Genomic DNA, 14297 nt, shown 5'->3' with positions numbered 1-14297 from the left:
GAACGCCCATTTGGAAATATAAATGATTATGTGACGTCGCACGCGGAATTTGGAAAGTAAACTACAAGCCGATGTGAAAGCGTGTATGACCTGCAGGCTGTGGGCGGGACACATTTTAAGATACATACAGTCAGACGGAAAACAATGCAGAGAGACTCACTAAATAGAATGGGAATTAAATTTTATGTTTAACATTCAGTACGACTATATACCGTAAATCCCATATGCTGTTTCTAATAATATTTTTCTCACGCGCTTGCGCATTAGAAAATCATAATTTTCTCCTTATTTTGAGTAGACCAGTACTACTTTAATACCAGTTTATAATTTGTCGAAATTTCCAAATCGTATTATTTATCATAGTTTTAAATATCATATTGACAAAATTAAGGTCTGGTTTTTAACGTAACAGTTGAGTGATCACGCTTCTCCACCACATTCACATCTAACAAAGTACGGTTTAATGCGGCACATATACCTATAATTCGTCAGACACAAATACAACCAAAAATAAAATATTGTTATGGTGTGTGGGAGCCCTCTGTATAAATTGGAAATGATTCAAAGACGTGCCTCTCACAGTGGTAGTACCCTATACATTATTATCGCATTCCTCTTAGTGTAGCCCTGTCTTAAAACCAGACTGTTAGTTTTCTTTTATAAAACATACTGTAGCTCACTGTTTGGTAGCAGTGTCTTCCAATGTTCTTATACCTACTGACAGCAGAACTATAGACAACAACACTCTCAAACACACAAAATAATCCCGAGCCTATGAATGTGTACAGATGGTCATTCCCCCCGCAGAACTGTAATTCAGTGGAATACCCTACAACAAAACATGTACTACTTTCAGGAACATCTTGCCCAACACGTCTACCCACTTTTGCACAGTGTAGTCATTTCCTCTGCACCTTATTTAGTTCAAACATTTTATATTGTTTCATATTTTATTCATGCACGCACGCAAGCAAGTAATCTTCTCTTGATGAAGTTTCTAGCGAACATTGAAAAAGAATTACACTGAAGAAACCAGTGATGACTAAACACAAAGAATTCTACAAAATGGGAGGTTACAATAACATCTTTTAAAAAATAACATCTAAATCTAGTGTAAATATAAGCGGTAAGTTTACTATCATTATCAATTTTTGTTAAATATCTGTTTTCGTGCTACAGTGAACAGATAAATCTTCAAAACGCGCGTCATTCAGTTAATCTACACATTGTTGAGTATATCATTAGCGCAAAAGTAGTCCTAAAATTTAATGCTTTAGGTATTCCGTCTGGCATAAACTTTTCACATTTTTCATTTTCTAAGGAACCACCAGGCTATATTCACACAATGCATCCTTGATTTTTTGTTTTTGTTTTTTTGTCTTTCGTCCCGTCAAGAATTTTCCCCTCTAATTGAGATGCCACCAGCTGTAGGTAAAGTACCATAAATTTAGAACTATACCGTAGCATTGAGGCCAACACCTACCGTGACATGCGACGTCCGATCTTTGGTCATGTCCGAAAGACCCGTGAATAGCAAGCGTTTGGCGAAGCAGCAATCACCATCTTTTATGGCCTAGTTCGATCATCAGCCATAGTAGATATCTAGTTAACTTCCGAAACTTCATTGCGCATGCCTAGCTTGCTTCCGGACGTTCTGTGCGGATGTCTGGTTACTAATGTCCATCCATTCTGTAAGCATTGGTTACATTCTCTCACCAGAGGGCGCTTTACCCAAGCTTCGCTTACACCAACGCTTGGAATCACGTGACAATATAATCTCATGATATAAACAGTCATTTTCGTTTCCTTTCCCTTTAAAAGTTCTGGCAACAGATGATATATCAGTCTCTTTTCATAGCCCACTGGCACTTTTTACCACTTAGCTGTTTGTCTCTTATCTTACAAGTCTTGTCGTATTTTATACGGCCGTTGTTACTTTTGATTCCATGTTTACATAAAATCGCCACCACGTGAATGTCCTACATTCATACGCATATTACGAAGTATTTAGGATCAGAAAATAGCGATTATAAACAATTTACAGTAATCAGCAATTCAGTTGCACCAAAAAAAAAAAAAAAAAAAAAAAAAGCATATACAATATATCACAATATGACTAAATATTTATTCCAAGACATAAAAGTTGGATATTAGAAACTTTTACAAAATTTCTGTAAAAAGCGGTTGACAGAGGTGTAGTGCTGGTAGCGCACAGAACTCTGGGTAGAGAATGCATTGGTTACTGTGTTGTAGACCAGACATGCGCATTGACACCCCTTTCGGTTTCGACAAAAGGCAATTCGATGGTACTTTGGTTCAACTCTAATTCCTATAGTTGATGATCGAATTATGCCTATATTTATATTACGGGGCTCGAACTCACGACCTTCAGGTTACGAAGCGAACGCTCTATCACTGAGCTACCGAAAGAGGATTCAAATTTGTTCATGTTATGCACTTTATCCTCTTTTAAGGGGATATGATGGAGAAATAGTGATAATTTTGGCTGTAATAATGATGGTTTATACCACACCACCCCTAATGTAAAACAGAAGGAATGAAGCGAGTTTTACTCCAAACTTCGATTCAAAATAGCTCTAAAATTGTGCTTGCATCGTCATACACCCAAAGTTCTTTCTGATCCAGTAATTTTAATATTTATTCCATTGATCCACCATAACAATAATCCTTATCGACGCGTACAACCAAGATTATTTGATTGTTTTTGCGACCACATGTTGTCTCATCTGCTATAGCTTGTCCTACTGGCCATGAATAACATAACTTCCGGTAATTATATATTTTCTTTTACATTAATTGATGATAAGAATATAGTTTTGTGTTAACATATTTATGTTTGATATATTCAAAGAGACAAGATGTTTTCATTGTTCTAATATAACATTTGATTCTCACACTTAGAGTTTTCTTCCTAAACGGGATACGGGAAGTGACGTTTTATTTTTTACTCAAAAGGAGACGTCACCATTGCCGGTGAAGGGCTGCAGAATTTAGGCCTATGTTCGGCGCTTGCAGTCTTTGAGCATGGAGGGATCTTCATCGTGCCACACCAGCTGTGACACGGGGCCTCGGTTTTTGCGGTCTCATCTGATATACCGCGCCATTTATTGGCCTCTTACGACAAGCAAGGGGTACCGGTACTGGGGACCTATTCTAACCCGGATACCCACGGGACAAGGGCCAGGATGGAGTCACAATAGGGATTTAAAGTTTTTCATGATAATGCAAGGAAGATAAAACTTCTTAAGAACAATAAGGGTACAATTTGTCAAATCAATATTAGCTTACAAACATCCCCATGTAATGCACATTCAAGTTTGCTTATACCATGATCCCCAAGAAGGCCAGGGTGGGGCCGCAATAGGGATTTCAAGAGTCATATACGAAAAGTTTTAAAATATCCCCTCAAGAACGATAAAAAGTATAATTATTAAATGAATATGCAAACCCTATCATGTGATATTCAATCAAGTTTTTAAGGTTATGTCCGAAAGATCCGTGATTCTCACTTCAAATGCCGAGCGTTTGATGAAGGAACAATTGCTACCTATATTTGACATGGCCATGGCACTAGCGGGGCTCGAACGCACGACCTCCCGATCACTAAGCGAACGCTCTACCGCTGATCTGATATAGATCACCCCACCCCCAAAACCAATGCGTAGATGAGCGATCTAGTCCATACTGGCGTCTCTATTTTGTTCCTAGCAAATGAATAGGACGAGGGAATGTGATCAGGTGATTAGGAAGCGGGAACAACGCCAGGGAGCGAGAACGCGAGGGGTAGATTAATATTCCGTTCTTTTCACTGTGTCTTCGCGTTATCGCTTTTGTCATCCTAGAGGCAACGAAACAAGTGATTGAAGCAGGACATACATCGTAATTATGCTGTCTTTCTAGTAATTGTTGAATAGCGCTATCTAACGATTAAAATGTATATCCAAATAGATATACATTTATCCCCATTGTTAAAGATATATATGTAATTCACTCAAATTATTGTTATCTTTAATAAATTAGAGAGTGCTGTACTTGAATTAAAGAATTAATTGTATATATTATTTAACGTCCCTATCGAGAATCTTTCACTCATATGGAAACGTTACCATTGCCGGCGAAGAGCTGCAAAATTTGGACATATGCTCGGCGCTTATGTAATGGCCATTGAACACGGAGAGATCTTCATTGTGCCACACCTGCTGTGACACAGGGCCTCGGTTTTCGCAATTTCATTCGAAGGACCGCCCCATTTAATTGCCTCTAAGGCTCTTACGACAAACAAGGGGTACTGAGGACATACGAGGGTTGTTCGATATGTAATGTGTATTGTATCACAGCGCGATTACGCTTTGCACGATTTCATGGATGTTGATACTCTTGAATAGCTCTATTCAATACCTTTCCAACGGTATAAACACGAGCCTTCAGCTCCACATAGTTTTAAACTTACAGTCATTTCAAAAAATGGTTGGGAAACGAGTTGAGAATATTGAAGAAATTAAAGCTTATATAAATGTTCGCACAAAACTCGGTCATTCGGTAATGCAGGTTTTTACTGAATCGGGGGAAGTTTATGGGTCTGATTAGGTATCTTATGAGACAGTTCGTAGGTGGAGAAAGAAATTTCTGACTGGCACAGAGTCCGTCAGAGATGCAGCAAAATCTGGCCGATTTGTGACTGTAACAGCCAAGGTAAATATCTCAAAAATCAGGGAAATAATTGAAAGCGATGACAGGTACACGATTCGTGATATTGCCAATGCTGTTGGCATATCGCTATCGCGGGTGCATTTCATTTTGAAGCGTATTTTGAAAGTACAAAAGATTTCTGCCAGATGGATACCGCTTATATTGACAGATGACCAAAAAACGGGTACGAGTACAAACCACTAAGCAATTGCTCAAAATGTTTCCCAAATTCAATCAAAGACAGTTTGCAAACACTGTTACTGGTGACGAAACATGGGTACTATTTCGAACCAGTAAGAAAAATTGGAAACAAAATATGGCTAACTAAACACGGTAGAAGGCCTTTAGTTGCCAAAAGAACCATAAGCAAAAAGGTTCTTTAACGCATATTCTTCTCATGTGATAGTATAACCGTACAAATTCCGGTTGAAGGGACAAAAGTGTTACAAGAACGTACATTACAATATCGCCAAACTTTTATAAAATATTAACATCAACATAAGTGTTAAAAGATGCATGCCCTGTTAAAAATCGTAGTAATGTTAAATGTATCGATTGATGTATATATTTTAATTTTCATGTAATCTAAATATTTCTATTTTGAACACTTTCCCTTTCACCAGGAATCGTATTTGAAAACTTCCGTTCTTTCCAGATCGATTTGACAAGATGGCCCTTAAAATATCTGAAATCGTACGTGTTTTCCTTTGATGGAACACGTGTCAACCGGCGAAAGGTACATCGTCATTTAGGAAAAGCATCGCTGCAGCGAATTTTGCCACGATAATACAATAAATTATTAGTTTAAAGTACAGAAACGGGTGTTGAACTGAGTGGGGGGTATTTTTTGTAAGAAGTTCACTTTAATTACCAAAATGTGTCGGCATCCTCAAAGGTGATTTTAATTATTTTTATCATTTTAAATTTGTTAACAAGACAATCCCCTGTGCACAATATTACCCTTAGCTGACCTTCGATTTTGACACATGACCTTGAAAATATTAGATATTTTTCTAATCAATGGGAACATGTTACCAAGTTTGCTTTATATATATATAAGATAAAGAAGAAAATTCAAAAAAGAAAGAAAGTTTACAACATTAACTACAGGTTACATAGACTGCAAACTGCATGTGGATGTAGCATGTTGGGGAAGCAAGTACATACATATATGAATTGCTAATCATGTGTATACACAAGAAAATGGACAGTATCAGTATTATACCAACATATGAATAATAAACTATAATGATTTTTGCAGTTTTAAAGCATCACTTCTTTTTCTGAAAGTTTGCACTAAATATTCACTCAGTTTGACAATTACTGGTTTGTCTTCATTAATCATCAACCAAGTAAATTTGTCCTTATTTGTTAGATAGATAAAAATTTTGTTGAGCTTGTATACACCATTAAAAAACATATTTCTCTCTTCAACATAGAATGGACAATCAGTAAGGAAATGAAATTCATCTTCTACACAATTAAGGTTACATAATTCGTAAATTCTTTTGTTTCTTTCTAAAGAAATCTTCTGGCCAAAATTGGTTTTTGTAAATTCATATCTTCCTCTTTCAATTCGAAGGTCATGTGCACTAATTCGAAATCTACATAGAGTTTTTCTTAATTCTAGGGATTCTAAAAATATATAACTTTCCATAGTAAAGTTTTCTTTATACGAAAAATATGTTGTGAGTTTTCCTGATTTCGGACCCTCTTCACGTCGTTGTTTTGACCAGTAAAGTAAAAATTGTTTCCGTACCTGATTCTTCATTTGTTTTTTGAAAAATGAGAATTTGAGATATATATATAGGTTACATATAGTTACGTATTTTTATCGGTAAAAAAATTAATTTATTGTTCTAGAGCATTGATAAAATTCTCTTTATTCATTGGAGCAAGAACTCGTTAATTGTTGCCTCAGAAAAAGTTTTCAATTTTGAGACTTTTTGTGATAGAATTCGTTAAGGGGTCCGCGGCCCCTTGTGTTAGGGTTAATCTGCATTCAGTACTAGTATGCTATCGTTCATAAAGCTAAGTCGTGTGAAATTCGTGATTAATGAATGCCGTCCAATAAATCCATAGTCCTCTCTAACACTATCACAATGAACTGGACCCTTGCGGTCACTGCAATGAATTATCGTAATAAATAGTCCCTAGCATGTCGGTAAAACAAACTGCAACTGGAAAATCGCATAGAAATAGCAACAACAACGAAGGCTCTGAAAAGGTTATTTTCGAACGAAGAAATATTCTCCCACCTTATAATGAAGACGATGGTTCTATTGCACAGTAACCAAACTCTCACAAACCAATCTTAAAAGGATTGAAGTGCCGCGTAGTTTACGCAATATAAGAACTTAATAGTGTAAACATTTGGTTCGTAGATAACAGTTTTTCGCCAGTATATAAAAAAACCCAAAAAAAAAACAAAACACCGACATCAAAACCTACTTTCTCTTTTAAAGAAAGATCAATCTATACATGTATATCACTACACTCCAAGTCATCATGTGATAAATGACTTCTAATGGATAGCCTAAATTTATCATCGATGAAGAGTTCCAGAAATCTTAAAGTTACAGACAGACAGGATAAAAACAATATACCCCCCCCCCCCCGGCTGTAGTTACGGGGGCATAGAAAAATTGAATCTACACAACTTTGGAACATTTACATTTTGTGGCCCTGCTTTCTTGAAAAAAAAATGTTCTAATTAATTTCCTGTACATTCCCATCTAAAACTTTGAGCTCCTAGTGTGGCCCCTCCCTACTCCTGGGGCTCCTGATGTGAACAAACTTGAATCTGAACTGACTGTAAATGCTTGCATATTGATATGGCTAATCATAGTCCTGCTGTTGTTGAGATGAAGATTTTTAAAGATGGTTCCCTGTAAATTCTTAGGTAAAACTTTGATCCCTCATTGTGGCCCAAACTACACCTGGGGGTCATGATTTGAATACTGAATCTGCGCAACCTAAGGATACTTGCATATTGATATGACTAGTCTTATGGTCCTGTATGGCGTTTAAAACGTTGCAATATTTTACAAATATTAATTTATATGCAAAAATCTTGTTTTATATTCTATAACCATGTTATTCATATGCAAAAATATCGATTTATATTTGATAATCTTGATATTCATATGCGAAAAATTTGATGTATATTCGATAATTTTGATATTTATATGCGAAAATTTATCGAATATTAATCAAGATTCCCTATTATAACCCCATCCTATCCCTGGGATTCATGATTTGAACAAAGTTGAATCTACTTTATGTAAGGATGTTTTCATGTTGCAATGTTTTACAAATCTTGAACTTCTTGAAATCTTCAACTTTTCTGGCCCAGTAAATTTTAAAAAGATTTTTAAATTACCCCACCATATTTTTGCCTTTTCTCCGCTTTGGATTGAGCATGGTCCTTAATTTGAATATTGTTTGAATTCCATTTACCATAGGATGATTTGTGCCAAGTTTGGTTAAAATTGGTTCAATGGTTTTTGAGATTTCTTATAACATGCCGCAGTCCCCTTCCCACTAATTCTTAAATCATCCCCACTTCAAAAAGGGTGAGGCAAATGAAGAAACTTGAATTCTCTTTCCCCAAGTATCCTCTATAGCAAGTTTGGTTGACATTATCCCTGCGGTTCTGGAGAAGAAATAAAATATTAGTGATGTTACGGATGGACGGAGACTGGACATAAGTAAGCGTTAAGCTCGGGTGAACTGAAAACTAAAAACAATTTCAGTGTCTTAACCGAGGGACATCTCATACATACCAAAAATACAAGGACACTGAACAATTGCACACCCTTAACAAGGGAAATATCCTGGCTGGAAGACTTTAGAGTTTCTCAAGGGAAATATTGGCGAGAGGGAGCACAAGCATACTTCTGCCCTCTCCATTTCAAAACGTGGGAGACGTGGACTTCAGCTAAACCAGTGGAATCACTCACACATTTTCTATAAGTCATCATAATCCTGGAAAAGTGTGGTGCAGGCACCTATGCCTGTTATCAGAAAAATGATATACACACACTACATACATGATATCTACATTAATGATGTGAAGTACAGGTCAGAAGCTATATTTATATTGATAGTGTTGCATTACAGGAATTGTACTGTAATAAAGGTTTGGCTCGAAAAAAGGAATAATGGTAATTAAAAGAGTCGCATTTTCTGCCGTTCTGTTCATAGTAAAAAATGTCACAATGTATGCTCATCTGATTTATTATTCCTTTGTAAAAGCCAAATGGCTCAGATTCTGGTGTAAAATAGCGAACAACAAGTCGATAATCATCACCCTTATACTATTCAAAACGGCACATTCTCATCTACAAAGTGCACTTCTTAGCTTCCTTTTATAGACATCTAGGCGAAATAAAATTTGACTTTTTATTTTATGTCTCAAGACACAAAAACATAAAATAGATAACGATTTTCCAGTGTTTTCTTTATGAAACGACACGAACCTGGGGACCAGTGAAAAGCTCAATTATACTTTATTTCACGCTTGTTATTCACTTAAACGCCAAATCAAAATAAAGTCCTCACGTCAATTACTGTTTATGGCTTTCTCTACCATGGGTTCTCGGCGTTGTCAAGCATCAGTGATGACAAAACAGATAAAACAAAAAGCGAAGTGGAGAAATATATTTTATGGGATTTCTGAGAGAGAGAGAGAGAGAGAGAGAGAGAGAGAGAGAGAGAGAGAGAGAGAGAGAGAGAGAGAGAGATCTTGATCTTCACCATGCGTTTTCCATATATGTCTTTACCATAATTACATGTGAAAACAATGTCTCCTAAAGTTTTAATAAAAACAGTGTACCTATACTTCTTTTTAAGATGGAGGATGATTCATACAAGAACTAATATGGCGCACTAATTCTCTATCATTATCTCCCTTACCATGTTATACAGAAACACAATAAAATATTATAAAAATATGATATGTTAAATGAAAGACATTGAAAACTAAGCGGGTGTTAAATACAATTTAAATACATGTATATCAATGGGGGGGGGGGGGGGGGGGGCATGGGACACATGGCTCACCCGAGTCACCTCTTTAAAATTGTTTATCCTCTTTACTCCCAATGACAAAGCTTGACCTCATATTATGGCCCCAACCTGGTCACCATGAGTTTACGAGGCCCCATGAGATTATGACGTAGCCAAACGTGAATCTACACAGCATGAGGATGCGTCCATATCATATATAACTAACACGGCCTCGCTGATTTGGAGAAGATCCCCCGTTCATGTATATGTAAAATTTGATCCCTTATTTTAGCCCAACCTAAACCCAGGGTCCATGAATAAAAACTTGAATTTACACAACTTGGGAAAGTTTAGTGTGGCCCAGCTACTGTTAAAAAGTAAAACTTTGATCCCTTATTGAGGCCCCATCCTACCCCTCCCCCAGACCCAGACCATGATTTAAATAATTTTGAAGATGCCTAATAATGGCCCTGCTGGATTTAAAAAAAAACAACCCAAAATCTAATTATATACTGCCATGTACAAATTTCATTCCCTATTGTGGCCCAACCTACCTTCCTAGGATATGATTTGAAAATTTTTAAAACTGGATTGCTTGTATATCAATATGACTATTCATGGCACTGTTGCTTTTGAGAAATATATTCCCTATTGTGACCCAACCCTACCCTAAAATAATTATGAATCTATATGATCATTAGGGAAGTTTTCATCTAAGTTTTATCTTTTCTAGCCCAATGGTTCTGGAGAAAATATTTAGAAAATACTACTGATTTTTAGAATTATTTCTTAATTAACCCCCCCCCCCTGAAAAGGATGTGACCCTTTATTTAAACAATTCTGAATACCTGTTTTATGGCAAAGATGGAGAAACAAGACGACAAAAGTGTATACAAGTGGATGGATAGGGAATAAAACTATCAATAAGAATTAGAATACATCAATTAGTATGTATAATGTATACCACAGATTGTGAATGAAACATCCGAGCAATTGAATTACGTATTTGAAATATTGGGGTGTGAAAATGATAACAGTAAAATTTGTCAAATTTGACCATTTTATAGTTGTCTGGTTATATTTCAACATGTGTAGGTCGACTCCCCCCCTACGTGTAGATACAATATCATAAAATGTAAATTAGGCCTATTAGTACATGTAATTTTTCACAACACACGTCAAATGCGAAATTGAAATATTACGGCACAAAGTTAACGAATTGTAGCATTTTGAGGTGTGAAAGTTTGCCTTAATGATTCATGATATATTAATTAATGTACAGTCTGTAGCACTTAAAACCATATTAGGAAAAGGAAAAACTTGTACTTGTTTTCATAATGAACTTGAAGAAAAAGCTTTGGAAATTGGACTGACCTAATAAATAAGGTTTTATCAAAATGGGTTTTTTAAATTGAATTCATTTCCATTTTTACTATATTTTATTTTTTCAAAATATATATAGTGAAGAAATGAAATGATGAGTCCCTTATAAATATAGTATGAGTACGACAATATTCGAAAGATATTTCATTTAATAAAAGAAATAAAATCAATTTAAACTAGGTAATGGGTGACATTAATTTTTATGTGCAATCGCAAACCCATTGAATACAATGTCGCATTAAAGCATTCAGTGGTGGATGTAGAGAGGGGTGGATTGCATCCCCCCTTAATTTGGGTTGAACTTTTTATATAATTAAAATACATCCCTCCCCTTGTTTTGTAGGATGTCCAGTTAATCATCACTTTGCATTTTGTTTATAGTCAAACAGGATGATGCGTCGGGGTTGATGGAAACCTGATCCTCGTTAATTTAAAGTGTCACTCACTGATCCTCGTGGCTTGTCACAAATCTCAGTGTCTCTTTTCAGTTTCAGTGTCCAAATTCTTCGAAATTTAGGGTCTTTTGGGAAAAGAAACATACTTAATCCCTGTCCCGATTTGACATTGCAGTTCAAAGCAGCGCATTGTACCATAAATACAGGACTTTTCTATGTAAACACTATAAAACCCTATCAATGCAGTCGAAAGTTGTCTCAGATGACGTCATAAGCTACGAGCGATAACTCACGTCACGACACATTTATCGATCGCTCAGGTAAATGTTTGATAGAGCCGTGTACTTCACGCCAAGTGATTTTTATCAAAATTGCCATGGAAATTAATCAATAAGTGTACGACAGACATTTTTCTGTGTAAAAGTCAAGTTTTAGGAAAATCACCGTACTTGACCTTTAAGGAGGTATGCAACACCAGAGAAAATTGCTATGGCTGAAAAGTGGAGGATATGCATGGGCGGATCCAGGAAATGTGGTTACGGGGGCGCCACTTTATGAGGCAGTGGGTCCAGGGGGCGAAGCCCCCGGATTTTACAGATTTTATGGGGCTTGAAATATTTCTCCTAATAAGTCATTTGTACTATTTTCTATCATTTTAATAAGGTGAAATTAATACAATGACCCACATTTAAAGGGGTTTTTGGAAAAAATTAGGTTCTCCCAATAAAGTAATTAAGAAATCAAAGGATTTTGTCATTTATTTCTCGGGGAGTGGAAGAAACCATTGCTTCTTTTATCGTTTAGTACATTTTCCGAAACAAGATACCGCGATTTACCTTAAATTTGAAAAGTTTAGGGGGGGGGGGGGGGGGGAGCGCCGGCTGCGCCCCCTCTAAATCCGCCACTGATATGTACAATATTTTGAAATTGAAAACTTTCAAATTTACTCTAATTAGTAAAAAAAAAAAATGCAGTTTTAGTAGAAAGCAATCTGGAAAAAAAAAAAATTAAAACCCCTGCTGGACTCAAACAGTTCAACAGTCGACGTGCTAACCTACTCAGCTAGGCGATGATTTTTTAAATGAGTAGGTAAATATTGCTGATATTTATATTTTCATCCATGTTTTAAAAGGAAGTCAGCCATTATGACGATGTAGAGTACCTCCTTAAAAAGCAAAAAATGTCAAATATCAGTTTATCACAGGAGAAAATATGATAGACAATGTTTATAGTATGTATTTCAAAGAATAGGCATTTTCTTCGCCTTGTTCACATAACATCTGTGGTTGAAATTGGCCCTCAAGTAAGCTAAACCACAACAAAAACCCAACATATAGTACGGATATTTTGTTTTCCTGACAAACCATACGTCATGTAGTCAGAGTCCACATCTCTATTCTCCCATAAGTAAAGACAGGTGGAATCATACGGGGGGGGGGGGGGGTGTTGGGGGGGGTGTTGGGGGGGGGGGGGGGTGTTATCCAGTACATCCAACGGTCAAGTGCTTGTGGTTGGAATCAGAAGCATTCGCGAAAGTTGCAGATTGTCTCCGTAAATCAGACTTATTCATTGCCGCCGTTTTTGGAAATTAATCACTTTTCGTCACATCAATACGAGAGATTAATATACAAAACGGTGTGATGAAAAGCGACACTCGTTTAAGATGTAATGAGAAGTAACACATCTTAGCGGGCACTGGAGGGCCATTCGTCAGTTCCACATACATAATGCATTTTGTTGACAAGGCAGGCAACCACGAGACTGTACCAACAATAACCCATGGCAATATACTATATGTAGAGTTCTAATTTGTCTCTATTCAAAATTTTTTAAAATCATATACAAAAATGTTTTATTTAGACCCGTGTAAAATGGCTTCTAAGAATAGATATAAAAAGTTTGAAGAGTAACCAACTCGTCTATCATGTAATAGTTGTGTAACGACTGACGACGATTTTTCTAAGGTCCTCAAGTGTAGAATCGTACGAAGAAGGATAACCTCAGACAGACAAAAACTACGCGGTGCGCTCTTGTCGCAGCACAACATGAATTTCGAATTTCAAAGATGGACATGACCAGTCTTTGGGATGAGACTGCATAAACACTTGTCAGGATGAAATGTAAATTTCCACACACGAATTATGAAGGACTGCCACGAGATTCGGTGAAGGCATGTCCAAATATCCAGCCGAGCCGAATCTCAGGCGAGATTGACTGTCGGCTAAACGGAATGCCAATGTCGCCGCCATGTAAACCCTTCACGTTGATCTTTCCATAATAAAATTACATACACTAGATTACCTGTCAGTCTCCCTAATTGGATCATGGCTGGATTTTATTTTTTTTCACCACATGCAGTACAAAACAAACCTAATGAGGTTATTTAGATTTTTAAAAAAAAGCATTGCGTGGATTTCTTTTCCACACGAACAATTAGTAACGGAGGAACATAGGTATTAATTAATCTAAGAATGATGTAAAGTCTTACTTTAACATTCGAGATTCTGAAGAAATGTGCGGTTGCCCTTAGGTGAGTCTGTAGGCATTCCGTCTTATTCATTAATCAGTTCTTCTCGTCCTATAGGGTAAACAACAGTACATCATTCTATATTTGCCAAGGGAAATACTAGTGTGTTCATTCCTACATCGGACTTCCGCTGAGTACGATTTACGGTCATTATACATTTAAAACACGGCTGTTACTATTTCAAGATTTAACAAACGCATTTCCCTTCACCATCCTTTTGGGACTGATTCAACACAAAGATCAATGCCCAATGCAAATCACCTGCCAGAGAT

General features: G+C 36.5%; 1 protein-coding gene across 3 annotated transcripts in view; it reads right to left on the bottom strand.

The window, feature by feature from the left end:
- The window catches only part of LOC125667311 (cholecystokinin receptor type A-like), a 50547-nt gene extending 36350 nt beyond the window's left edge, over positions 1-14197 (bottom strand). For 2 of the 3 annotated variants that reach the window (XM_048900748.2, XM_048900749.2), the window contains exon 1: positions 13987-14136. The gene's annotated coding sequence lies outside the window, so the exon portion shown is untranslated. Of the gene's footprint in view, positions 1-13986 lie in introns of all 3 variants that reach the window. The other variant, XM_048900750.2, reaches the window with a different exon arrangement.
- Between the last annotated feature and the right edge of the window lie 100 nt (positions 14198-14297).

The sequence above is a fragment of the Ostrea edulis genome, chromosome 2, assembly GCF_947568905.1.
Source record: "Ostrea edulis chromosome 2, xbOstEdul1.1, whole genome shotgun sequence".
In the NCBI taxonomy this organism is placed as follows: domain Eukaryota; kingdom Metazoa; phylum Mollusca; class Bivalvia; order Ostreida; family Ostreidae; genus Ostrea; species Ostrea edulis.
This window is presented reverse-complemented; position numbering and strand designations above follow the sequence as displayed.